This window comes from Phyllobates terribilis, unplaced genomic scaffold (assembly GCF_046119375.1).
Source record: "Phyllobates terribilis strain yellow unplaced genomic scaffold, ASM4611937v1 Scaffold_3__8_contigs__length_932513732, whole genome shotgun sequence".
NCBI lineage: Eukaryota > Metazoa > Chordata > Amphibia > Anura > Dendrobatidae > Phyllobates > Phyllobates terribilis.
In genome coordinates, this window is record NW_027362763.1 from 510,593,136 (window position 1) to 510,620,149 (window position 27,014).

General features: G+C 46.9%; 1 protein-coding gene and 1 long non-coding RNA gene across 3 annotated transcripts in view; one reads left to right on the forward strand and one right to left on the reverse strand.

Moving 5' to 3' along the window:
* LOC141259676 (uncharacterized) overlaps positions 1–21,576 on the reverse strand; it is a 183,101-nt gene extending 161,525 nt beyond the window's left edge. The window contains exons 1-2 of the long non-coding RNA XR_012318453.1: positions 21,507–21,576; positions 9,339–9,437 (exon numbers count right to left, since the gene is read on the reverse strand). This is a non-coding gene — a long non-coding RNA (uncharacterized lncRNA). The remainder of the gene's footprint in view (positions 1–9,338; positions 9,438–21,506) is intronic.
* RSPO3 (R-spondin 3) overlaps positions 1–27,014 on the forward strand; it is a 138,539-nt gene that overhangs the window by 39,014 nt on the left and 72,511 nt on the right. The window lies entirely within an intron of this gene.

Consider the following 27,014-nt stretch of genomic DNA (forward strand, 5'->3'; position numbering starts at 1 on the left):
TCAACAACGCAGTTACTGGGAGAGTCCACCTGACAACGGACACGTGGACAAGTGCTTGTGGCCAGGGACGGTACATCTCTCCAACGGCACACTGGGTAAACATAGTGGAAGCCGGGACCCAGTCGGACCTTGGGACGGAACACATCCTCCCCACACCGAGGATTGCGGGCCCTATGTCAGTCAGAGTTGCCCCCACAGTGTACAGCTCCTGTGCATCCTCCTCCTCCTCCTCATGTTCAGCCTCCATCTCAGATATCACCACATCAGTTACAAGCTGGAAGCATTGCAGTACTGCCTCCGCCAAGCGGCAACAGGCTGTGCTGAAACTCATAAGCTTAGGTGAGAAACCTCACACTGCTTGTGAGTTGTGGACAGCTGTGAAAGAGCAGGCAGATCTGTGGCTGAGACCGCTGAACCTACATCCCAGCATGGTCGTGTGTGACAATGGCCGTAACCTGGTGGCGGCTCTGAGGCGAGGTGAGATCACACACGTAGCATGCCTGGCTCATGTGCTTAACCTCGTGGTTCAGCGGTTTCTTAAATCGTACCCCGAGTTGCCAGATCTGCTCGTGAAAGTACGCCGCCTGTCAGCTCATTTTCGCAAGTCGGCTACAGCTTCCGCCACCCTTGCTGTGTTGCAGCAGCGTTTGCAGCTTCCGTCACACCGACTGGTGTGTGATGTCCCCACACGTTGGAACTCTACCCTCCACATGTTGCAAAGGATTTGTGAGCAGAAGAGAGCAGTTGTGGAGTACCAGCTGCAACAAGGCCATCGATATTCAGGTCAGACTCCACACATAAGACCTCAGGAGTGGACCTGGATGTCTGACATATGTACCATCCTGACAAACTTTGAGGAGGCCACCAAGATGGTGAGTGGCGATGACGCCATCATTAGTGTCAGCATCCCACTTGTCTGTCTTTTGCAACGCTCTCTGCAGAGAATTAAAGAGGAGGCATTGCAGCCAGAGTATGATGAGATGGATCAAGAAGCCGTAGCGGGCGATTACACACAGCCCAGCCTCATCTCATCCCAACGTGCATTGGGGGACAATGAGGGAGAGGAGAAGGAGGAGGAGCAGGAGGAGGAAGAACAGGAGCTGCTATCATGCGTTGTAGACGGTAGTACCTGTACAAGTGTCATACCGTCGGTTCAGCGTGGGTGGCCTGAGGACAGGGGGGAGGAGGAAGAGGAGGAGGAGTCTGGCACGCATGGCTGACTTTATGTTACGCTGCCTTATCCGTGACCCTCGCGTTGTCAAAATGTTGGGTGACAGTCATTACTGGTTGGTGACACTTGTAGACCCCCGCTACAAGGAGAACTTTCACTCTCTTATTCCTGAGGTGGAGAGGTCTACAAAAATGGGGCAATACCAGAAGGCCCTTGCTGCAGAACTCTTAAAAAAAATTCCCATCTGAACACGCTAGCGGCAGAGGTCACAGTTCGTTGCCCAACCAAGGCGTACAGGCGAGATAGATGCAACTCCAATCCAGCAGAGGCAGGGGAACACTGTCAATGTTCTGGGACAGTTTTCTGACACCGGCCCAGCTTACAGGCCCTGAGGGGCGGGGTACTCTCACAAGGAGTGGAAAGTTTCAAAAGATGGTGAGGGAGTACCTTGCCGATCGTACCAGTGTCCTCCGTGATTCCTCTGTGCCTTTTAATTATTGGGTATCCAAGCTGGACACTTGGAATGAACTCGCTCTGTACGCCTTGGAGGTCCTGGCCTGCCCTGCCGCTAGCGTGTTATCGGAGCGTGTTTTTAATGCCGCTGGGGGAATTATAACTGATAAGCGCACTCGCCTGTCAACTGACAATGCTGACAAGCTGACCCTTATCAAAATGAACAAGGGCTGGATTGGGCCAGACTTCTCATCACCACCAAATGACAGCAGAGTAACAAAGTCAAATCCACTGTGTTATTTCGGGAGGTGTATTCACATGCACCGCTTCACACCCACACATGGGTATACGCTTCCTCGTTTCGGCTGTTTAATCTTCTTCTCCTTATCCTCAGCCTCCACCACCACTATACCACCAGGGTGCCAGCATTGCAAGTTCCTCCGTCCTAATTTTTGGCAGCTTTTGCTTGCAAGGCATGAGCAAATACTATGGGACTCCCACTCCTCAATAATGGGACTTATGTTTGTAATATGCTGTACTGCATGGCTCTTGTAAGGGGCATTGCAAGTTGCTCCGTCCTAATTTTTGGCAGCTTTTGCTTGCAAGGCATAAGCAAATACTATGGGACACCCACTCCCCAATAATGGGACTTATGTTTGTAATATGCTGTACTGCATGGCTCTTGTAAGGGGCATTGCAAGTTGCTCCGTCCTAATTTTTGGCAGCTTTTGCTGGGAAAGCATAAGCAAATACCATGGGACACCCACTCCCCAATAATGGGACTTATGTTTGTAATATGCTGTACTGCATGGCTCTTGTAAGGGGCATTGCAAGTTGCTCCGTCCTAATTTTTGGCAGCTTTTGCTTGCAAGGCATAAGCAAATACTATGGGACACCCACTCCCCAATAATGGGACTTATGTTTGTAATATGCTGTACTGCATGGCTCTTGTAAGGGGCATTGCAAGTTGTTCCGTCCTAATTTTTGGCAGCTTTTGCTTGCAAGGCATAAGCAAATACAATGGGACACCCACTCCCCAATAATGGGACTTATGTTTGTAATATGCTGTACTGCATGTGACGCGCCCCCTGGGCCGTGTGTACACGTGTGTGGGATACCCGGTGCCGGGTCTCTGGGGTCTGTAGTCTCCGTGGCGGTGACCCGGTCCCGTGGCTCAGGCTGGTCAAACCAGTGGCAGTCTTTCTTAGGTTTTGAGGTTAATTGTCCGACTGCGCCACCCTTGGATTGCGGTCAGGGAGTACCACCGCTGCGAGGCAGACCGCTGAGGCTGGTGTTGTGTGCACAGCATAGAATGGGATAACTCCCCTCGGGAGGAGTATAGCCTCAGGGCAGTGAGTGTGGATGATGGGGGTGATGGTGCACGAGCGCAGCAGGAACGCCTCAGTCTTTGCAGTGCAGTTCAGGGTCTTTACTGATGATTATAAGGTAGACCCTCCCAGGAGTACTGGCTAGCATAAGAGGCCTGGTCAGTCTGTGAGCAAGCAGGAGTTCCCCTGGCCAGGTGGAGTTGTAGGCCTCCCCGTCTGTCTGCACTCTTCCTGGCTACCTTGCTGTAAGCGGGTAGAAGTAGTCCACGTCCCTGAGTGTACCGTGTAGTGCTCACCCGTATGGCTGGTGACTTGGAGCCTTCTGTTAGCCTCCACTCCACGACGGCGGTGCTGGTCCCTTGCTTGTGACTGAGCCTCCGGGCTTCTATGGCCAGAGGACCTGAAATCCCCTGCCGGCTGGTTTCTGCTGCTGGATATATAAGTCCTCACAGCTTCGGACTCCTGTGTCCGGTTCCTATTGTCTTCTGCCAGGGCGAGCTCTGCTCAGCTTCCAGCCCCTGGTCTTTAGCTCCTAGCTCCTACAGAGCTCCTTGCTGTTACTTTCCCTTGCTCTCATTCTGACTCTGACTGTTCTCTGACTCACTCAACCCCGCCCCAGATCCAGTTTATAAGGGCAGAATTCTCCCCTCCCAGGACTGGGGCAGGAGGATGTTGCATGTTTAAGGGATCCTGACCTGGAAACCTCCCACTTGCTCTCCGACGTAATATCTCTATTACTGTGGTGACCAGACCCCTGGGGTGCCACACATGGCTCTTGTAAGGGGCATTGCAGTTCCTCATAATTTTTGGAAAGCCTTCCATTCACTGCTAAGGCCAACAGTGCACGGGAGACCCAGTTGCTATAAATGGAAAAAAAGGTTTAGTTAACGCCCTCTGACCTCCATGTCATTTACAAGGGGCACTGGAGTGGCTCGAAATTTTTGGTAGGCATTGCACTCACTGTATGCCCTATAACTGTGTAGCCGAACCGCTCCTTTTGTTACAGAAACATATCCTACAAGACATATCTGGTTGACTGGCCTGATATTGAGGTGAATGGTCCCTGTTCCTCCTGCTCTTTCTCCTTTGCCACCACCTCATGCATCATTTATCACCTGAAGCTTTGTTTTAACGGGAGTCATAGAACTGGGATAGTAGCAGGAAAACATCCAGCAATCCTCGGAGGAGGTAGGATATGCGCCAAAACGCGGACCACCTCAGGCCTAGCCGCTACTACATACATGCGCTTGCATTCCAAGAAAACAAAGCAGATGCTAACTTCTATCATCATCATCATGCTCCTCACCTAGGCACTCTCAACTCCCCTGATGGAGAAGCCAGGGCCCACCGGAGGAGTCTGGTTCTCTGGTAGGCTCGTCCAATGCTGCCCTAAAGCAGGCCAGGCTAAGAAAAGTGTGGGGGAAGGTGACAGGAGAAATCAGGGCAGCTGGGGACCGAGTATGGATACCTCGCTGCCGAAGGGGCCATGAGGTAGTGGCCAGCTTCGGCCTCCTCCAAACTAAAAGGCCCCATTTCAAGTGAAAGCTAGCAGTATGGTATTGCAGCCTGCGGGTGGGTGGGTGGTTGGCTGCATATTTTCGCTTGCATTGCAAGGAATGGGGGAGGTACAATTGAACACTGCCCTTGGACAAGGACTTGCATGGGGATAGTTGCAAGTCTGCATCTTCTGATGCGGCAAGGATCACTTCTGATCACTTTTGATGGGCACACTTTTAGACAGTGACCTGGGGGTCAGAGATGCTTCCAGGGGTCTTCCCCATGCTGATCCCTTGCTTCGAGCACCCGAGCATTTTAGTGATCGCTCAACACTATCAGTCGTCATCTTGGTGAGGACACGGAAGTCTTGCCCGTTACCAGTCTGGCACCCATGGCTGACTTTATGTTACGCTGCCTTAACCGTGACCCTCGCATTGTCAAAATGTTGGGTGACAGTCATTACTGGTTGATGACACTTTTAGACCCCCTCTACAAGGAGAATTTTCACTCTCTTATTCCTCAGTTGGAGAGGTCTACAAAAATGGGGCAGTACCAGAAGGCCCTTGCTGCAGAACTATTAAAAAAATTCCCATCTGAACACGGTAGCGGCAGAGGTCACAGTTCGCTGCCCAACTAAGGCATACAGGCGAGAGAGACGCAACTCCAATCCAGCAGAGGCAGGTGAACACTGTCAATGTTCTAGGACAGTTTTCTGAGACCTGCCCAGCTTACAGGCCCTGAGGCGCAGGGTACTCTCACAAGGAGTGGAAAGTTTCAAAAGATGGTGAGGGAGTACCAGCGTCCTCCGTGATTCCTCTGTGCCTTTTAATTATTGGGTATCCAAGCTGGACACTTGGAATGAACTCACTCTGTATGCCTTGGAGGTCCTGGCCTGCCCTGCCGCTAGCGTGTTATCGGAGCATGTTTTTAGTGCCGCTGGGGGAATTATAACTGATAAGCGCACTCGCCTGTAAACTGACAATGCTGACAAGCTGACCCTTATCAAAATGAACAAGGGCTGGATTGGGCCAGACTTCTCATCACCACCAAATGACAGCAGAGTAACAAAGTCAAATTCACTGTGTTATTTCGGGAGGTGTATTCCCATGCATCGCTTCACATCCACACATGGGTATACGCTTCCTCATTTCGGCTGTTTTTTGCTCTTCTCCTTATCCTCAGCCTCCACGACCACTATACCACCAGGGTGACCGTGGTCCGTGTTGCCAGCATTGCAAGTTCCTCTGTCCTAATTTTTGGCAGCTTTTGCTTGGAAGGCATATGCAAAGACTATGGGAGACCCACTCCCCAATAATGGGAATAATGTTTTTAATATGCTGTACTGCATGGCTCTTGTAAGGGACATTGCAAGTTCCCCCTTCCTAATTTTTGGCAGCTTTTGCTTGGAAGGCATAGGCAAAGACTATGGGAGACCCACTCCCCAATAATGGGAATAATGTTTTTAATATGCTGTACTGCATGGCTCTTGTAAGGGGCATTAAAATTGTCTTGTTAAGCTACTGTGACCTCCACGTCTCTTCCAAGGGTCGATAATATTGTCTTTTTATTTCACTGTAACCTCCACCACTCTTCCAAGGGGCATTGATATTGTCTTCTTATTCCACTGCGACCTCCACCACTCTTCCAAGGGGCATTAAAACCGTCTTGTTAAGCTACTGTGACCTCCACGTCTCTTCCACGGGGCATTGATATTGTCTTTTTATTCCACTGTAACCTCCACCACTCTTCCAAGGGGCATTAAAACTGTCTTGTTAAACCACTCTGAACTCCACGTCTCTTCCAAGGGGCATTAAAACCATCTTGTTAAGCTACTGTGACCTCCACATCTCTTCCAAGGGGCATTAAAACTGTCTTGTTAAACCACTCTGAACTCCACGTCTCTTCTAAGGGGCATTAAAACCGTCTTGTTAAACCACTCTGAACTCTACAGCTCTTCCATTGGGCATTGACATGTTGTTTTTAATTACCTCTAACCTCCACGACTCTTGCAACGGGCATTGCATTTCCTCCTAATTTTTGTCAGCTTTTGCTTTTCAATGCATAGGCGAACACTAAGGGAGACCCACTCCCCAATAATGGGTAGAAGGTTTTTAATACGCTGTAATCCACGTCTGTTTCAAGGGGCATTGCAGTGCCTAATAATTTTTGGAAAGCCTTCCATTCCCTGCTTAGGCCAACAGTGTACAGGAGACCCAGTTGCTATAAATGGAAAAAACGGTTTAGTTAAGGCCCTCTGACCTCCATGTCACTTCCAAGGGGCATTGGAGTGCCTCGAAATTTTTGGTAGGCATTGCATTCACTGTATGCCTCATAACTGTGTAGCTGAACCGCTCCTTTTGGTACGGAAACATATCCTACAAGACATGTGTGGTTGGCTGGCCTGATATTGATGTGAATGGTCCCTGTTCCTCCTGCTCTTTCTCCTTTGCCACCACCTCATCCATCATTCATCACCTGAAGCTTTGTTTTAACGGGAGTCATAGAACTGGGATAGTAGCAGGAAAACATCCAGCAATCCTCGAAGGAGGTAGAATATGCGCCAAAACGCTGACCACCTCAGGCCTAGCTGCTACTACATACATGCGCTTGCATTCCAAGGAACAGAAAGCTAAGGAGGTGGATGGCCTCATGATCATGAATAATTTACTCGTTGTGTAGGAGGCCGACCACTGCTGCTGTCTACCTTCTGAACTTTGTGTTGAAGCCTGATTGACCCAGGACCCGCAATCCTCTATGTCTGGAGGACGTTTTGCATCCCAGTGTCCAACTGTGTCCCGGCTTCCACAATATTAACCCAGTGTGAAGGAGTCAGTGAGATGGACCATTCCTGGCCACATTCACTTGTCTACGTGTTTGTGGTTAGGCTGTCCTTCCCACTAAATGCACTGTGGAGGGCACAGGTAATGTTTTGGTATGCGCGCTTGTGTATAAGGCACAACGGGACAAATAGGGGCGGCTGGGGACCGTTTATGGACACCCGGCCACCCCCACGCGGCTGGGGACTGTGTGTGGGCTCCCGGCCGCGGGGCGGCTGGGGACTGAGTATGGACACCCGGCCGCCCCCTGGCGGCTGGGGACCAAGCGTGGACACCCAGCCGCCGGGCGGCTGGGGACTGAGTATGAATACCAGGCTACCGACGCAGCCATGACGTGGTGGCCAGATTCCACCTCCACATGCCTAAAAGGCCCAATTTCAAGTGCAAGCAAGCTAGCAGTATGGTATTGCAGCCTGGGGGTGGGTGGGTGGCAGGCTGCATACTTGCGCTTGTATTGCAAGTTATGGGGTGTCAGAGATGCTTCCAGGGGTCTTCCCCATGCTGTTCCCATGTCTTTTTAGCACTGTATGCATGTGTCACACAGCACATGGCCAGATAAGGTTGTAAAATGTTAAAATGACATTTCCCGGTGAATGCATTTGTCACGGTTGAAAGCAATACAAACGTGCAAAAACGCATAAAAAATGCTACTTGTGAACATAGCCCAAGGTGTGGAGGAGTATTTTTGTTTTTGGTTATTTATTTTACCTTATACACAAGTCTTTACCCTGGAAAGGATGTTCCTTAACCCCTTTCCGACCTGGTCAGTAATAGTACGCACCAGGTCGGGAAGGCCGGTTCAGCGGGGGCTCCGGCGGTGAGCCCGCACTGAAGCGAGCACATGTCAGCTGATTATTGGAATCGCAATCCACCCGCGGCTGTTAACATGTTAAATCTCTGACAGTGGCATTTAACTCGCGCTTCCGGGAGTCCTAAGCCCCGCTCATCAGTGACCCCGTCACGTGATCGCGGTCACCAATGGGTGGGCATGACAACTCAGGGTCTGCAGCAGACGCCTGTGTTTGTCATGTCTCAATTGCTATGAGCGCCACCTAGTGGTCAGCGCTCATAGCAAGTGAGCATTTCTCCTGCATACAAGCGATCTGCTCATCGCTTGTATGCAGTAGAAGCAATCAGAAAACTGCTGCTTCTATAGTCTCCTCTGGAGACTATAGAAGCAAGCAGAAAGTGTAAAAAAAAAGTTTTTAAAAAAATAAAAAATATATAAAAGTTTAAGTCACCCCCCTTTCGCCCCATTCAAAATAAAATATATATATATAAAAAAAACACATACACATATTTGGTATCGCCGCGTTCAGAATCGCCCGATCTATCAATATAAAAGAAGAATTAATACAATCAGTAAACGGCGTAACGAGAAAAAAATTTTAAACGCCAGAATTAAGTTTTTTTGGTCGCTACAACTTTGCAATAAAATGCAATAACGGGTGATCAAAACATCGGATCTACCCCAAAATGGTATCAATAAAAACGTCAGCCCGGCACGCAAAAAATAAGCCCTCACCTGGCCCCAGATCCCGAAAAATGGAGAAGCTAAGGGTCTCGGAAAATGGCGTCATTTTTTTTTGTTTTTTTAGCAAGCTTTGGATTTTTTTTCACCACTTAAATAAAAAAGAACCTATACATGTTTGGTGTCTATGAACTCGTAACGACCTGGAAAATAATGATGGCAGGTCAGTTTTAGCAATCTGTGAACGTGGTAAAAAAAGGACCCAAAAAACAACTGTGGAATTGCATTTTTTTTGCAGTTTCACTGCACTTGGAATTTTTTTCCCATTTTCCAGCACACGATATGGTAAAACCAGTGATGGTATTTAAAAGTACAACTCGTCCCACAAAAAATAAGCCCTCACATGGCCATATTGAATGAAAATTAAAAAAGTTCTGGCTCTGGGAAGAAGGGGAGCAAAAAAGGAAAACACAAAAACAGAAAGACCCATGGTCGTTAAGGGGTTAACATATTTCACAGGAAAGCACTTTCACTTTCGTTTTTGAACGTTTTATTGTGAGCCTGTAAAAGTGGCTTAATACCTCTGACCACGTTGTTGACAGCAGTGACCTGGGGGTCAGAAATGCTTCCAGGGGCGATCCCCATACAAGCAGGATCTCCTCTTCTTTCTGTTGCCTAACCTGAGAAACAGAAGCAGCATAATAAAAAACCAAGAGCATAATAAACTATGCGTAAAAAAATAAAGAAAATTGTTATACTCGCCCTCCACTTACGTCTCTGGCTACTCCTCTACTCACTGCCACCCATGCACCATGACCTTCCGCACGCATGTGCCGAACCCTCTCGGGGCTATGGCACCAAGAAGTCCAGCACAGTGTGAGAGACCCCAAGATTCCATTGTGAGTGACTAAGGATCAGAAGATGCAGCAACGACTGGACGTGTAGCAGTGAGTAGTGAAGGTTCAGAAAAATGGCAGCCAGCAAATGCCGATGTTTGTGAAATTTAAGTAGAACTCAATTCCATTTCTATATTTATTTGCTCATCTCTAGTTAGCCTGTAACCTGATCCCTTACCAAGGCAATAATTCGTCTCATCTCTCAAGATGGTTTTTAGCAGTATTTTAGAGAAAATAATGAGTTCAGGAGGTTAATAGGAGAACAAATGCCTCATAGGTGAAGAAAGAGGGATATTTCTACATAAGATATATTATAAAGTTTCTTATTCCTGGAACTATTAATTAACTATTGTGTAAAAATTGGTGTGTGACCATTTAAAGGGAATCTGTCACCCCCTGGGACACTTTTATTACCTATTAATATGGGCATACAGGTAATAGAATGGTTAAGCTAGTCTTACCAGTATGCCCATATCTCCAGTCTTGATGTACAGAAATTGTCTTTTATTCTATTATGCTAATGATTTCTTCCAGGCTCCAGGGTGTTACATAGTTACATAGTTTATAAGGCCAAAAAAAGACAAGCGTCCATCCAGTTCAGCCTATTTCTTGTGCACTGCAGCTATTCCGCAGCGTTGATCCAGGGGAAGGCAAAAAAAAACCATGCGGTATAGGCCAATTTACATAATTGAGGAAAAATTCACTTCCCGACACCAATCTGGCAGTCAGATTAAATCCCTGGATTAATTAACTAATACAGTAGTAAGTGCCTCAAAAAGTATTCCAGGTTCTCCTGACCTTGATAGTACAGGTTTCCTCACAGACTGGAGAGCTTTCCTACCCACTAAATGGCCACTGATGGAGGAGCATGGTATCACAAGCCCCCAATCCCAAATACCCAGAACACCCTCAAACATAAAAATAACACCGACTCCAGAATTGTGGATTGAATAGGCCACGATGTTTATTGATGAGGTTACCCAATAAATAACTGACATGAATAAATATCAATCAAACTTTAATCAATAAATAGTTAAAATAACAAAACCATGAAACAATCCCCAAGTCCACCCAGCATAGCTGGGCGACATAACCTACATCGTGACAAAAATAAAAAAATAAAGGAGGGAGGGCATTGGTCTTCCTCTTCTTTCTTCAGAATGGCAGAAAGCCCCTCAGCACCAAGCATTTATCAGCAAACTCCTTCCCGCCAATTTTCACTGTCCAATCAAGTAACATCTGTAAGAAAAACATCTGCCCGTCTACCAAGGGCTAAAATTACAGCAGGACCGTATTGATTTACCACTAAACCACCAATGAAATGGGGTTCCAAAATTGCCCAGCTACCAACACAACCAAGTAAAGTAAAACACTTCATATTACACTTAAACCAGTAGCCATTATTAAAAAAACAGAATTAATAGAAGAGAGACTAGTATGAATGGAGACACAGTAAAATTAATAACAGGGATGGCCAAACCATAGGCTACATGGGACTGTGATACCCTGTGTCCCCTTGGTCTAAATGCCCCAATGGGGCCCTGCCTTGAGCCCAGACCTGACCATGAGCATACTCCAATTGAAATACAGCTTTAGGCCTCCTTCACATGTCCGTGCTTCCAATACACGTGGCATCTGTTTTTTCACAGATGACACACATTCCCATAATAATCTATGGTGCTAATCACATGTCTGTGTTTTTACACCGCCTGTGTGTACATGGAAAACACACGGAGACAAGTCTGTTTTTTTCTGGCAACACGGATGACAAGGGCCAGTACAAGTCAATGGGTCTGTGAAAAACACATACAGCACAGGGATGGCATCCATGTGCAGCACGTGTTTAACATTACAAAGTATAGGAGAAGCTTTATCATTTATTTCTTTCTTTAACCATACGAGAAAACACTGATGGCCACACTGATGGTAAAAACTGACACCAGGATGGAAAACTCTGATGGAAAATTCTGACACTGGTACTGGTTTTTCACGTACGTGTTTCATACGGATGTGTGAAGGAGGCCTTAATATGTGCAGTGCTTTTCAGTTGAAGGAGGCTGATGCACTGGTGTGGTCACATGCCGCGACATCAGCAGCCATTATATGGACATTAGAGCTGCAAAAAAGCCAGTACTAAGAGAACCTGTAATACTTATTTATAAGGCCACATGCACACGCTGAGTTTTTGGTGAGTTTTTTACCTCAGCATTTGTAAGCAAAAACCAGGGAGTATAACCATCAGAGGAAAAGTCACCACTTCTGCATTTATCACCCACTCCTAGTTTTGGCTTACAAGTACTGAGGTAAAAAACTCACCAAAGACTGACTGTGCGCACAAGGCTTCAGTGTCAGAAAACCATGTCCTCAACAAGTAAAATAAAAATAGTGTCCAATCTACTAAAAGTCTTTAATGGAGCAAACTTCCATCTAAATGCTACAAGTGAGTAGTTATAGTGGGTCCTCAACACCCACTGTGCAGCTGCCTCAAACATCCATTTATTGGTGTTGCTTTCCACTTTACTGGTTAAAAAATGTGTGCCACTTTGAGTAAGGCCTCATTCACATATACGTGTTAAAACACGTACATGATAAAAAGGTACAGGTGCCATGAGGATTTTGGAGCTGAGTGCCATTGTGGCACCCCAGGGGTCTGGTTTCCACAGTAATAGCAGTATTACGTCTGTGAGCAGGTGGGAGGTCTCCTGGGCAGGAATCCTAAGCATGCCACACCTCCTGCCCAGTCCTGGGAGGGGAAGAACTTCCCCTATATAAACTGGGGCTGAAGCAGGGTTAGAGAGAGGAGTTCCAGACAGAGACGGAGTCTGGTCTGGACACGCAGAAACAGGGACAGATAGACATCAGGAGCTCTGTAGGAGCCAAGGAGAAGCGCCAGGGGCTGGAGCTGTGCAGAGCTCGCCCTGGGAGAAGGTACTAAAACCGGACACAGGAGTCCGAGGCTGTGGGGACTAAGATATACCCAGCAGCAGAATCCATCCGGCAGGGGATTCCAGGTCCTCTGGCCATAGAAGCCCGGAGGCTCAGTCACAACGAAGGGACCAGCACCGCCATCCCGGAGCGGAGGCTAACAGGAGGCCCCAGGTCACCAGCCATACGGGTGAGCACCACACGGTATACCCAGAGACGTGGGCTACTTGTAACCGCCGAAAGCAGGGTAGCCAGGAAGGGTACAGACTAACGGGAAGGCCTACAACTCCACCTGGCCAGGGGAACTCCGGCTTACTCGCAGACTAACCAGGCCCCAAATACTAGCCAGTACTCCCGGGGGAATTTGCCTTGTACCATCAGTAAAGACCCTGAACTGTACCCTCGCGTCTCCGTGCTTCCTTGTCGCACCATTAGTGCTGGGACATCCACACCATCACTCCCAACATCAACCTCATCCTCTGCCCTGAGGCCATACCCCTCCCGTTGGGGGTTATACCATCCACGCTGCACATCCGTACCACCGGCCTCAGCGGACTGCCCTGCAGCGGCGGCTTCATAGCCGCATTCAACGGGTGGCGTAGTCGGACACTAATACCATCATACCAATAACTGCCACTTAGTTTGACCACCCTGGGCACGGACCGGGTCACCGCCACACAAAGACTACTACCCCCATCGGATCCGGCTCCGGGTATTCCCCGCGCGCACGCGCGCCGCACTATAGCACTGGCCCAGGGGGCCCGTCAACTTTGGCGTAGTCGGCAGGATTACGTGCCCGCAACCACCGGGTACTGCGTGCCTGAAAAAGAGACTTTTATACTTACCTGTGGTGAAGTTTCCCGCCGTCCGGAGTCGTTTCCCGCCATCTGGAGCCGATTCCCGCCATCCGACGCCATCTTCTGCCTTCTTCCCGCCATCCGTGGAGTTTTCCCGCCATTGGACACCATCTTGAGGGCGCCACGCGGGAAGAACAGGGGCGTGGACTCCGAAAGCCCGCGAGAACTGAAGCCCCGCCTCACGTCCGGACGTTGCGTAAGGTCCTGGAAGGAGCCCAGCAGACGCCGACATCACAGGAGCGCGACGGAAGGTCCTCAACCCTGAAGATCCACTGCGGAGCCGCGGCCTACGGAAGAGGATCATTGCAAGGTAGGCCACGGTCCACTAGGGGGGAGGAGGATGTCGGATACGGAGGAGAGCTTCACCGCCGCCAGCGCCACCGCTGCTGCGGTCATGCCTTTCACCATGCCCTATATCCCGGGGGCAGCCTGGCTACCCCAGTACACAGGGGAGTCACATACCCTAAATGACTTCAGAGAAAGGCTGGATAGCCTCTTCCAGGTGTATCCCCTCACGGAGGCGCAAAAAGTGAGCATCCTGGTGGCCCAATTAATCGGGGCAGCCCAAAGGGAGGTAAAGTCCTGGCCACCTGGGAGGAAGAGGACTGTCAGAGACATACTAACCCAGCTGAAAGACACATTTGACACCCGCACCTCAGCCGAAATAAAACTAAGATTTTATGGGTGCAAACAACGGGCACATGAGAGTATAAGAGACTATGCTCTAAACCTACAAGAGGCCCTGAGAGCCATTAAGCAGGCAGACCCTGACAGCGTGGGAAATGAAGATAAGCTGTTAACTGAACAATTCATTGAGGGTCTACTGTGCAATGCCCACCGAACCCAGTTGCGGGCAATGGCCTTACAGGACCCTGACCTGGACTTTGCACAGTTCAAGGACAGAGCCATCCGGGTGCTCCGAGAACCGGCACCAGGTGGCGCTGTGACCCACAGGCGCCCTGCTATCACTTATCACCAGGAGACGGCGCCCTTGTCTGCAGGGCCTGTGGGAGCTGATGCGCAGGCTTTAAACAATGACCCAGCTACAGACCTGCACCATCAGGTCCAAGAGCTAACTAAAAGCGTTGCCGCGCTAACCCTAACTGTGCAGTCTTTACAGGTCTCTTCTCCAGGAAAGATCCAGCTGGCATCCGGACCGGAGGATGTCCCATGGTGCCGACTGAGGAGGACCCCACCGGCCAGAGGAAGACCCAGCGACAGATACAACGAGGACGGACGACCCATCTGCCGCCGCTGCAATCAACCCGGACATGTGGCAAGGTACTGTCATTTAAACGGGCACAACCTGGGGTAGAGGGCCAACCCCCAGGCATAAGACCATCAGGCCCATCAAACTGGCGTGATAAATACGTAGGGGGACGTCCAATCTTGCCTGTGGTACTGGATGGCATTCCTATGAGTGCCCTACTAGACACTGGGTCACAGGTCACCACCATCCCGTACGTGCTCTTCAAGCAGTACTGGAATGATTCGGACATAACCCGCTACCCAGACGACGACCTGAGTATCAGCGCCAGCAATGGTCAGCCCGTGCCGCAGGTGGAATTCAAGGAGGTGACCATTAAAATCGGTAAAGTCGAACTAGCGGCACAAGGACTGATTATAGTGGACATCGACCGTCATGAGAGTCACCCTAGAATCACCCTGGGAACCAATGTAATTGAAAATTGTCTTGCAGAGGTGATTCTCATTTTACAGCAGGTTGCCAAGAACGCCAGTTCCGGCCAGCAGCGTGTGCTCCAAAAAGAGATCCGGGCACTGATGAAGCGGCAACAGGTGGAACTATCTGGTGGTGAGATAGGTAGCGTGAGAATGTGTGACCCGTTCCCTATTGCCATGCCCCCAAAAAGTGAGATGATGATTTGGTGCCGGGCAGCTATTGGTCTAAGAGGTAGAGACTACCAAGCAATGGTAGAACCCGTCTACTCAGACAGTAGGCCCACCATTTTGACAGCACGGGGGGTGGTCGATGTACGCCATGGGAGGGTGCCTGTTCGTATCATAAATATCGGTGAGAGAGAAGTACACCTGCCCCGGTATGCTACGCTAGCTAAATTGTTCACCATAAACCAGAATTCTGTACAGGCCGTGGAACCCTTGCCTCCATCTCAACCAGAGGAAGGTAACGGCTCTAAGAAACCAATGGAGGACTGGTGTCAGCAACTACATCTGGGTACCGACTCCACTCCCTCACATCAGAAACAAGGAGTCTATCGGGTGGTTCAAGAGTACGAGAGAGTGTTTAGTAAACACCCGTTAGACTTCGGGCGAGTAAAGGGGGTAGAACACCACATCCCCACGGGAGACCATCCTCCCATAAAGGAGAGATACCGACCCGTACCCCCGGCACACTACCAACACGCCAAGGGGATGCTTAGAGACGTGAAGGAGGCTGGGGTAATCAGAGACAGCTGTAGCCCCTGGGCAGCTCCACTAGTCTTAGTGAAAAAGAAGGACAACACTATGAGAATGTGTGTAGACTACAGGAAGGTCAACCGTATCACACACAAAGATGCGTACCCGTTACCAAGGATAGAAGAGTCCTTAGCTGCATTAAAATCTGCTAACTTCTTCTCTACTTTGGATCTCACTAGCGGGTACTGGCAGGTTCCTGTAGCAGAGGCAGACCGGGAGAAGACCGCATTCACCACCCCGATGGGTCTCAGCGAATTTAACTGTATGCCGTTCGGGCTCTGCAACGCACCAGGAACCTTCCAACGGTTGATGGAATGCTTTCTGGGACACCGGAACTTCGAGACGGTCCTGTTATACCTGGACGATGTCATCGTCTATTCCAAGACCTACGAGGACCACCTGAAACACCTGGCAGAAGTGTTCGAAGCTCTGGCAAACTACGGCCTAAAGGTGAAACCCTCCAAGTGTCACCTCCTGAAACCAAAGGTGCAATACCTGGGACACGTGGTGAGTGCTGACGGAGTGGCTCCTGACCCTGATAAGATCACCGTGATTAAGGACTGGCCAAGACCCTCCAGCATAAAGGAAGTGCGGCAGTTCCTCGGGTTGGTAGGCTACTACCGAAGATTCATTCCCAGTTTCACCAAAATGGCAGCCCCTATGCAGGACCTCCTGATAGGTCAATCTCGAAAAGCCAAAAACCAGAAGCCGCCCTTCAGGTGGGAAAAGCTGGAAGAGGAGTCCTTTTGCCAGCTGAAGATGGCCCTCACGGGGGATGAAATCCTGGCATATCCAGACTACAGCCAGCCCTTTATCCTCCACACGGACGCAAGCAACATCGGGCTAGGAGCCGTGCTGTCCCAGATCCAGCAAGGAAAAGAACGGGTAATCGCTTACGCTAGCCGAAAGCTACGACCCACCGAGAGGAACCCTGAGAATTATAGCTCAATCAAGCTGGAGTTCCTGGCAGTAGTGTGGGCAGTGACCGAACGTTTCAAGCATTACCTTGCCTCCTCCAAATTCATCGTGTACACGGATAACAACCCGTTGACACACCTGGACACTGCAAGGCTCGGTGCTCTGGAACAGAGATGGATGGCTCGCCTGTCCAACTTTGAATTCACCATCAAATACCGGGCAGGACGCTCCAATGCCAACGCGGATGCCCTGTCTAGAATGCCGAACTTACCGGACGTAGGGGAAGATCCAGAAAATCTGGAAGAAGTTGAGCTCCCTGCGTTCCACCGTCATGGGATTACCCTGTATTCCCACCGTGTGAAGGACAGGCGCTCCGCGACGTTCAATCCCTTGCCCCACTACAACTGGGCGGAGACGCAAGACAGTGATCCCGCAGTCCGTCTGGTGAAGGAAATGCTGACCCAAGCCGATGCCAGTCTGGACCCAGACGCCCCAGAGGAGACTAAGCAACTGTGGAAGGAGAAAAGTAGGCTGTTCCTCTACAGGGAGAAGTTGAGCCGGAGAATGGTTAACTCTCGAACGCATGAGTTGACCTGGCAGGTAGTGGTCCCCAGACGAGACGCGGCTATGATTCTGGAGGCGTACCACAACGGAGCAGGACATTTCAGGTGGAAGAAGCTGGAGTTCTTATTGCGTGAACGGTTCTACTGGGTAGGCATGAGAGGAGCCATCGAGAGGTGGTGCAGAGACTGTGGACCGTGCCACCTAAGAAGGAAGGACCGTGCCAGCCAGAAGACTCCCTTGCAGCCCATCATCACCCGACAGCCACTGGAACTGGTAGCCCTGGACCATGTGAAACTGGCTCCAAGCAGATCTGGGTATGTCTACGCCCTCACAATCGTAGATCATTACTACCGGTTCCTGGTGGTGGTCCCGGTCAAGGACTTAACGGCTCAAACAGCAGCTAGAGCCTTCCAGCAGCACTTCTGCCGTCCACACGGGTACCCGGACCAAGTGCTGACAGACCAAGGGCCAGCCTTCGAAGCGGAAGTCTTCCAGGAGTTCTGCAACCTGTATGGCTGCACGAATATAAGAACAACGCCCTATCACCCACAAACTAATGGACTCTGCGAGAAGATGAACCAGGTGGTGATAGACCTCCTGAAATCATTGCCCCTGGAAGAACGCAGTATGTGGCCTGAGAAGCTGCCTGATCTGGTGGACCTATACAACCACATCCCTGTAGGTTCTACCAACTGTACCCCGGCTTACCTAATGAGAGCGAGACCTGGTAAGCTGCCTATCGACCTGGATATGGGAGTCCTGACGCCCGAGGACACCTCGCCAGAGGCAGACTGGGATACAGAACGGCAGCAGCAGTATCGGAAAGTACAGGAGAGCGTCGAGCGAAGTCTGTCTCAAGCTAGAGAAAGGCAAGAGAGGGCTTAAAATCAGTATGCTCCCGCTGTTCCCCTGGTACCTGGAGAGCAGGTCTTGAAGAGGAAAAGACGGCTCCACAAGTTGGATGACCAGTGGGAGAAGGACCCGTACACCGTACTGCCATCAAGCCATGAGAACCCAAAGATTTGCGTGATCAGTAAGGATGGAGGAGAAACCACAGCCGTTGTCTCCAGAGACCACCTGAAGAAGTGTCCCGAGCAGCTGCAAAACCCTGAAGAAGAAGATCAAGAAAACCCTCGACCCGCAGAGGAAAGGGAAGAAATGATCAGGACTGTACTCGGAGACTTCCCCCGGTCTTGGACACAAGTAAACGGTGCTGTCGTGGTACCCGTCCTCACCTTTCTCCAGCCAGCCCCGCAAGTGCCTACAGAAGAACCAGTAGAGCTGGAAGAGCAGCCGGCCCAAGAGGCAGAAGAGTCCACACCAGCAGTACAGGAGGATCAACCCTCTGCTAGTAGTGAGCCTGCCGTGCCCCTAGTGAGCCAAAGAGTCCGCAGAAAGCTGCCCAGCCTGCCCATAACACCTCCTACACCCTGTAGTGCAGGACCAGTTAGTGAGCTCCGTAGGTCCACTAGGGTTACCAGAGGCCAGATGCCCGTACGTTGGAGAATCTAAGTTGGCTAATTGCTTTAACTATTTTATGTTTACCTGTTTTGTTGTAGCCGTTGCTAATTATGTTTTTCAGTTACAGGTTTCTTTATATGGACTGTGAGTAACCGGAACTCTGTTGTAAATATGTTTGGAGCGTAACCCAGGAATGGACTACAGACTGTTAAAGACTCGGGGCAGGACAGACCCCTACCTGGTTATGGCTCCCTGTTCTTTGGTGAAATGGACACCCTTATTGCTTCCCGGTTACGGACACGCCGTGACCATCTCATGTATTTAATTGTTATTGTTTATACCCTGTTATGTTTAGTCCGGGAGTACTAAATTTCACTAGGGGGGAATGTGGCACCCCAGGGGTCTGGTTTCCACAGTAATAGCAGTATTACGTCTGTGAGCAGGTGGGAGGTCTCCTGGGCAGGAATCCTAAGCATGCCACACCTCCTGCCCAGTCCTGGGAGGGGAAGAACTTCCCCTATATAAACTGGGGCTGAAGCAGGGTTAGAGAGAGGAGTTCCAGACAGAGACGGAGTCTGGTCTGGACACGCAGAAACAGGGACAGATAGACATCAGGAGCTCTGTAGGAGCCAAGGAGAAGCGCCAGGGTCTGGAGCTGTGCAGAGCTCGCCCTGGGAGAAGGTACTAAAACCGGACACAGGAGTCCGAGGCTGTGGGGACTAAGATATACCCAGCAGCAGAATCCATCCGGCAGGGGATTCCAGGTCCTCTGGCCATAAAAGCCCGGAGGCTCAGTCACAACGAAGGGACCAGCACCGCCATCCCGGAGCGGAGGCTAACAGGAGGCCCCAGGTCACCAGCCATACGGGTGAGCACCACACGGTATACCCAGGGACGTGGGCTACTTGTAACCGCCGAAAGCAGGGTAGCCAGGAAGGGTACAGACTAACGGGAAGGCCTACAACTCCACCTGGCCAGGGGAACTCCGGCTTACTCGCAGACTAACCAGGCCCCAAATACTAGCCAGTACTCCCGGGGGAATTTGCCTTGTACCATCAGTAAAGACCCTGAACTGTACCCTCGCGTCTCCGTGCTTCCTTGTCGTACCATTAGTGCTGGGACATCCACACCATCACTCCCAACATCAACCTCATCCTCTGCCCTGAGGCCATACCCCTCCCGTTGGGGGTTATACCATCCACGCTGCACATCCGTACCACCGGCCTCAGCGGACTGCCCTGCAGCGGCGGCTTCATAGCCGCATTCAACGGGTGGCGTAGTCGGACACTAATACCATCATACCAATAACGGCCATTTAGTTTGACCACCCTGGGCACGGACCGGGTCACCGCCACACGAAGACTACTACCCCCATCGGATCCGGCTCCGGGTATTCCCCGCGCGCACGCGCGCCGCACTATAGCACTGGCCCAGGGGGCGCGTCACCATCAGCGTGTAGTCTGTCAGTTTTTACAATCAGTGTGTCACCAGCTATTTTCATGGATGGATAAATAAATGACAAAGCTTCTATCCTTTGCAATATTAAATACGGACAGCACATGGATGCCATCCGTGTGCTGTATATGTTTTTCACCGACCCATAGACTCTTACAGCATTTTTCATCTATGATACCAGAAATAATGGATATGTCAACCGTGAGTTTTGCACGGACACACAATCCATGAAAAAACACAGACAGGTGAACTATACTGGGCAGGTGTTGCATCAATGAAAAACAACATGGACGTCTGAATGAGGCCTAAGAGGAGTTCTGTCAGTGTCATTTCCTCCATATTTATAGGGCTGAGCGGCTCCATAAATGGCAGGTGCTGACTGTGTTATACAGCTAAGACCACTACTGTCACAGAAGTATAATCCCCTAGATGTGGTTGATAGACAAGTGGAGCCCTCCGTCACCTCATCAGCCTTTGCAGCGTGTTTGCCTTTAGTATTCCTTCACTATGACAAGTGTCTGCCATATAAATAGACCTATTAAGCCCCTATAAGCCCTAGTCCATTTTAGGAAGGAGCTAAAAACACTATACAATGCAATATACTAGTATTGCAGTACTGTATATTGTACCTGTGGTGACGCAATTAAGTATTTAAACCAAAAAGAAGAATTCCCCTAAAACAAATAATCCTTTATTAATCAATTTAAAATATCAAAATATAGGTGAACACTCCCAATTCGAGATAAAATAACAAACTGATAGGTATATCGGTTGGGGTTTACAGGGACCAGATATTACAATTTAGATGTCCCTAAATTCACCCTAGGTGTGCTCACCCTACTTTGCAGCGGAGGTTGGCACCCTAAACATGCGAAATGGCGTTCCCATTCAATGTCGGCTAATCTTTACTGGCCCTATTATATACCCTATCACAAAAATACAGAAATACAGAAATACACGTGCCAAGAAACAACAAATAAATCAAAGTGTATATTGCACCTTCCCACGGCCCTTGAACATGTGTCCAATACTTAGGGTAACCGCCCCTATTATCTAAATGAATAAGGCATTACAAACACCGTTTGCATAAAATACAATAGTGTATTGCACAAGCCCAAGGCCTAAGGCAAATTTTTAGTGGGTTCAATATTTTACCCCTCTTTTTTCCATGTAAAGTCGAGGGTAGACAATTCTATAAACATAATATACATGCTCTAAAAAGATTTTAGGTACTTACCCATCAAGGGGTACTGTCCCGTCCCAACGCGTTTTTCCCGATTGATTGTGGGGGTCCATCAGGGGACTACAAAAGATCAGAAATTCAGTGTCACAGACACAGGTACCAAACAATGTGGAGTTCCCGAGGCCACAGAATTAATGCTGTAGACGTACCTGGGGGTAAGCAATTAAGTACCCTAGTGGTATTGAAAAAGTGCCTGCCCTAGTGAAGGTAAAAAAAGTTTATAAATATTTAAAAAACTCAAAATATAAGTAATTAAATAATCTCATCCCCTTTTCTATTGAAAATATTTAAAAAAAAATCTATCCGGCATTTCAGCATCCATAATGTTCCAAACATCTAAAAAAAACACAGTGAAATCCATAATTTATGTAAAAAACTGAATTGATGTTTTTAGTCACTTTGCCTTCCAAATAAAAGATTAAAAAAATATCAAAATTCCCAAATAGTGCCAATAAAGATTAGCTTTCACCCTGCTTAAACCATGCCATCGTTTAAAAAAAAATGTATTGCTATTTTCTAAGACCTATAGCTTTTTTATTTTTTTTCAACAAAAAAACCCTTAAATGTAGTCCTGCCATAACTTTACAGACCTGCAGATTAAAGTTCACATGCAATTTTTACTGCACAGTTAATGCCCTTGAAATAAATCGCAAATAATGGAATTGCTGTTTTCTTTCAGATAAACTCCACAAAGATTTGTTTCTGATTTTCAGATTATATAGGAAATTAAATAATATCATTAAAAACTACAACTTGTCTGGCAAAAAATAAGCCCTTATACAGTTATGATGACAAAAAAAATAAATAAAAAAAGTTATGGCTCTTGGAAGGAAATGAAAAAAAAAAAATAAAATAAAAAAAAATGGCTGTGGCTGGAAGGGATTATCTATTATAAGCTCTGGTAGCAATGTACTGCACTTTACCAAACATTTACTAAACCATCTGTGTTTTAGTCATTGCAACACAGTACATCATTTTAAATTATTACTAAACTATATCCATGAGGATATTCTTCAGCGGGTGGTGATTTCTCTGTGAGGCCCTTCTATTACCTTCCTTTTCATCTACACCTGTCATAATGCCCTATAGTGCAGAGGTGAACTCTGGAAGTTTTTCAGTACTTTACTCAATTTGTCAATGGTGTCTTTCCCCTCACTATTACAATATATCATAAGTTCCATGAGTGAAGCAAAATTAAGAATATCAATGTAAAAATGACAACTTTCGCTACGCAAACTGCTGTATTTGATAGTTACTAATCCTTTGTAAAATAAATATATGCCTTCTATGTACATTTGGATACACAAGATGGTAAATTGAAAGGAAGAGATTAACCTAACATTCTCATTGAATCTCATTTGTTAAAAAGAAAGGTAAATATTTCAAAGTGTACCAAAAAGTGACTTCCATAAATAATTCTTCATAAATCTAACAGAATGTCTTTCATGTGCTCTCTGCACCAAGCTATATGTATATCAACTTCATAAACCAGAGCATCTGTAATATGTGACACATCTATCTACATGTCCATAACCCTAATATAACTGAATGGGAACTTTGCACGTATTGTGCTATGGCAACTAGTACACAAAATACTGAAATTTACTGAATTTAAAGAGAACCCGTCAGCATGATTATGTAATATAAAATAAAGACGTGGCTGTAATGGAACTATAACACTGATTAAATTGATTCCTTTAGTGACAAAATCCACTATGTTGCTCTTCTTTAATCACCATTATAAGTTTTCTACTAATAAGAGTTCGGTGCACAGGGGCCGAACTTGTCTGTGTTTCCCCGGCCTCTCCGCCTGCCTCAGGTCTGTGGAGGAGAAGATCCCGTGTAGAGTCCGGCCTCTGTGCACCGAAATCTAATTAGCAGAAATCTTCAAATGGTAATTAAAGAACCATAAAGAGGATTTCTTCAAAGGCATCAATTAAACCTGATACAATAGATTACAAAAGCCAAATATATGTATGTTTTACACACACACGTTAAACTAGAACTCAACATTTTACGATAAAAAACCCAAACCACATTTTTGCATTTTTTTCTTGTCCCCCGCAAAAAAAAAAAACACACATTTGAAAAATTATTAAGTACCACCAAATATATATCATGAAAAATACAACTTGTTTCACAAAAGACAAGCCCACATACACTGTAAAATTTAACTAAACAAAACAAAAGAAGAAAACATTCCTATGTAATCGAGGAACAAAAAGCTGCATCTATAAAGGGTTTACAAAATTAATTAATGTTCAAAAGTTTCACATATGGTAATATAATGTTCTCCTCCAGCATTAATGGAAAAGTTACTAATCAATAATATTTGCTATCAGGCAGTTGCTTATTAGCTAACACTATATGAGCATCAATGCCCATTTGTATAATAATGTAGAAATAATAACATATCCATTATTATCTTTAGATAAACATGCAGTATGTCAACATCGGGGTTGAAGATTGCATTTGAAGTCTATGTCCCAGATTCTGGCAATAGCTGATTGAATAGAACAGAAAACTATGCAATTTTGTCCAATAAAACTTCAGACACAATGACAAAAATATGAAGGACTACATAGTCAATAGGGGTACATATCCGCTGGTTTCTGTCATTTGACTGATCCAGCACTGCCACTAATTTAGCTGTTCTGCTAGTGCAGAACAATGGAATTCACCAGCACAGGTATAGACCTAGCCTAAAAACCTATAGCATAGGGTCATCTGTTCTTGTCACGCAAGGTGTGGGAAAGACTTAGTGCAACACAGAGGGAAGAGGGAAAGGGAGCCCAGACTCTAGGGAAAGGGGGGAGTGGAGACCTCCTAGTCTGGTCTAGTGTCACCCTGTCTCAACTACCATCCCTATATTGGCTCTTCACCAATCGCTGCACGCGTGCCTCGCCCTGACTTTCTCTGGCATATGGCTAAGGCTAGGGAAGAAGGAGATGAGCACTAGGCGATCTACACTAAACTCTATAGCCAACAAGGGTAGACAAACAGGGGGGGCAAAGTACTGTTCTTGCTAAAGCCTCTCAAGTAGTAATGAATATCGCCGGCACCTCCCTCTCAGACACACCAGGTATTTATACACCCAGGCCAGTGAGCCAATCAGCCAGAGGGAGGTAGCTGCTGGGTCCTAGAAACAGCCAGCCTCTAAGAAGATGTCTTTAATGCCAAACGTAGAGATCTCCTGCAATCAACTGCAGGGAAACTGTCTGTCACCTCTGACACACCCGGGACAGTTCTGGGTCCTAGTAGCAAAAGGGCACAGTGTGTGTGATATATTTTTTTAATGTGTGAGACATTAGAGGGTCAGTGGTACTTTAGATAGGGTCATTTAGAAGATGCCTAAAGGAAGTATGAATGTTTCCTGCCAAGAAGTTATCAAATTCCTTCAAGATACTTGCACATAATTGTGATATCCAAATTACACTCATTAGGCATAGGTTGCAAAATGCTGGCTGAAGGGATTTAGTAGCAGTACGTAACCCATATTTAATATACACATCTTGTATACAGTATATTGTGTCTTAAAGCATTCCTAGTGATCAGAAAGTAAGATAGAATTTGAGAACTAAAGCTATAAAAGTTATAAATCATTTGGATTAGCTATAAGTAACGTTACATGCTTCTTTTTTCCCCTTGATAAATACCCTTTAGATTACATAAGCTCTCACCTTTTTTCACTAAATTTCAGTATGTGATAACGCTAAATTCTCAAACAATCCTTTTACAAACTGTTATCTTTTTGGTGTCATCAATCAATTCTGCATGGTATATGTTGAGAATGTGAATGATGCAAAGTGACAATTTTATCACAGTTTTCTTTTTCACTCTAATGAGGCATAGACAAAGTTTTTGGAAATACCCCATTGCAATTTGCTTGTAACCACAAGCTATCTCTGCTGAATGTGAACTTATTAGTGGTTTACATTCCTTAGTAGATCACATTCCTGTATATATTTGGATTTTGGAGATAAATATACAGTATATTAGTTGGAAAGATAGATATGGGATATATTGAATTATGCAAAATAAATGGAGGTAGCACTGCATAAAATAACGTGCAAAGTTATTGGAACTTATTGCTTTATAGTGTGAACCTTGCTCTAGCAGCACAATTGGTGCACATACTTATATTTAAAGGTGGATTAATCACAAACACGATTATACATCATTAGCATAATAGTCAAAATACATGAACACGGTGTAATAATCCATAATACAGCTTGTGAATAAAATTACATATTTTATAATTATAGACATAATAAAGAGTACATAAATTGATCATAACGATACTGATGTGATAATTAGGATCAATTGCTCACTTTCTTTATTATAATCATGTTGCCGCCGAGTTCGGAGTTTTAAAATTCCCACTGTGAATGAGGAGGGGTCCTATGTACAATGCACATGTGCATTCACAAACTGAAATCATAAGTGCCATATTAATAGCTTAAACATGTCCGGACATGCACACTACTAAAAAAGTGATTAGAGGCGCCATGTTAATAATGGGACCAAGAGCATCCATTCAAAAAGAAGTAAAAATTAATGCACATCAATGCAGGGGAATGTCAGTGGGTAATCTGCACTGCAAGGAGCATAAAGGATGCTTTAGCTACAGAATGAAAAATTAACATAGCATTGAAGGAACATAAAATATGTATATAAGGGACTCATTAAACATACCCAAATTAGCATATCTCATAGCCATAATCATAGGTCCTGAAGGGGGATGGGACAAAAAAGTGTGGTGCATGAAGACCAAAAGACGCTAAATTTTTATGCAACTTCGTGTTATGCAAAAATGTTGGGACTTTTCAAAGCCAGTTTTCTGGTATAATACACCTTTAGAAAAAATCAAAAACATAGAGTGTTATGCAAAAATGCTCTTATAAAAATTTACATAGGACCAATCTATGAAAGCTCGACATCATATCAGAAGTTGTTTTATTTTTTGTGATTACAAAATAAATGTACAGAAAAAAAAGTTTCTTTTAGTCAGTGGAGATTATTTGCGGCTGGATATAGTGTAAGGCGAGTCACAATCCTTAATTGATAAATATTAAGATCAATATAGATCTTTGGATAAAAGGCAAAATTTTAGTACAAGTTTAAAATTATTAAATAAAATCTTTAGACCTTAAAAACACTACATAAAGTAGCAGGACCTTCTCGAGGAGATCTAGTCTCCTTTTCCTTATGCCATATCTATAATGATTGAAAAGGGTGAGAAATATAGTAATAGAATAGATGGATAGTTTATAATTTTATTTGTAATTGTTTTCTTAAGGCCCCGTCACACTTAGCGACGCTGCAACGATCCCAACAACGATACGGCCTGTCAGGGATCGTTGCTGCGTCGCTATGTGGTCGCTGGTGGTTACCACTCTGCTACGGTGAGCGGGAGGTTACCGCTCACTTTAGCAGGCTCGTAACCATGATAAACAACGGGTTACTAGGTGCGCGTGTGCCCCTAGTAACCCAATGTTTATC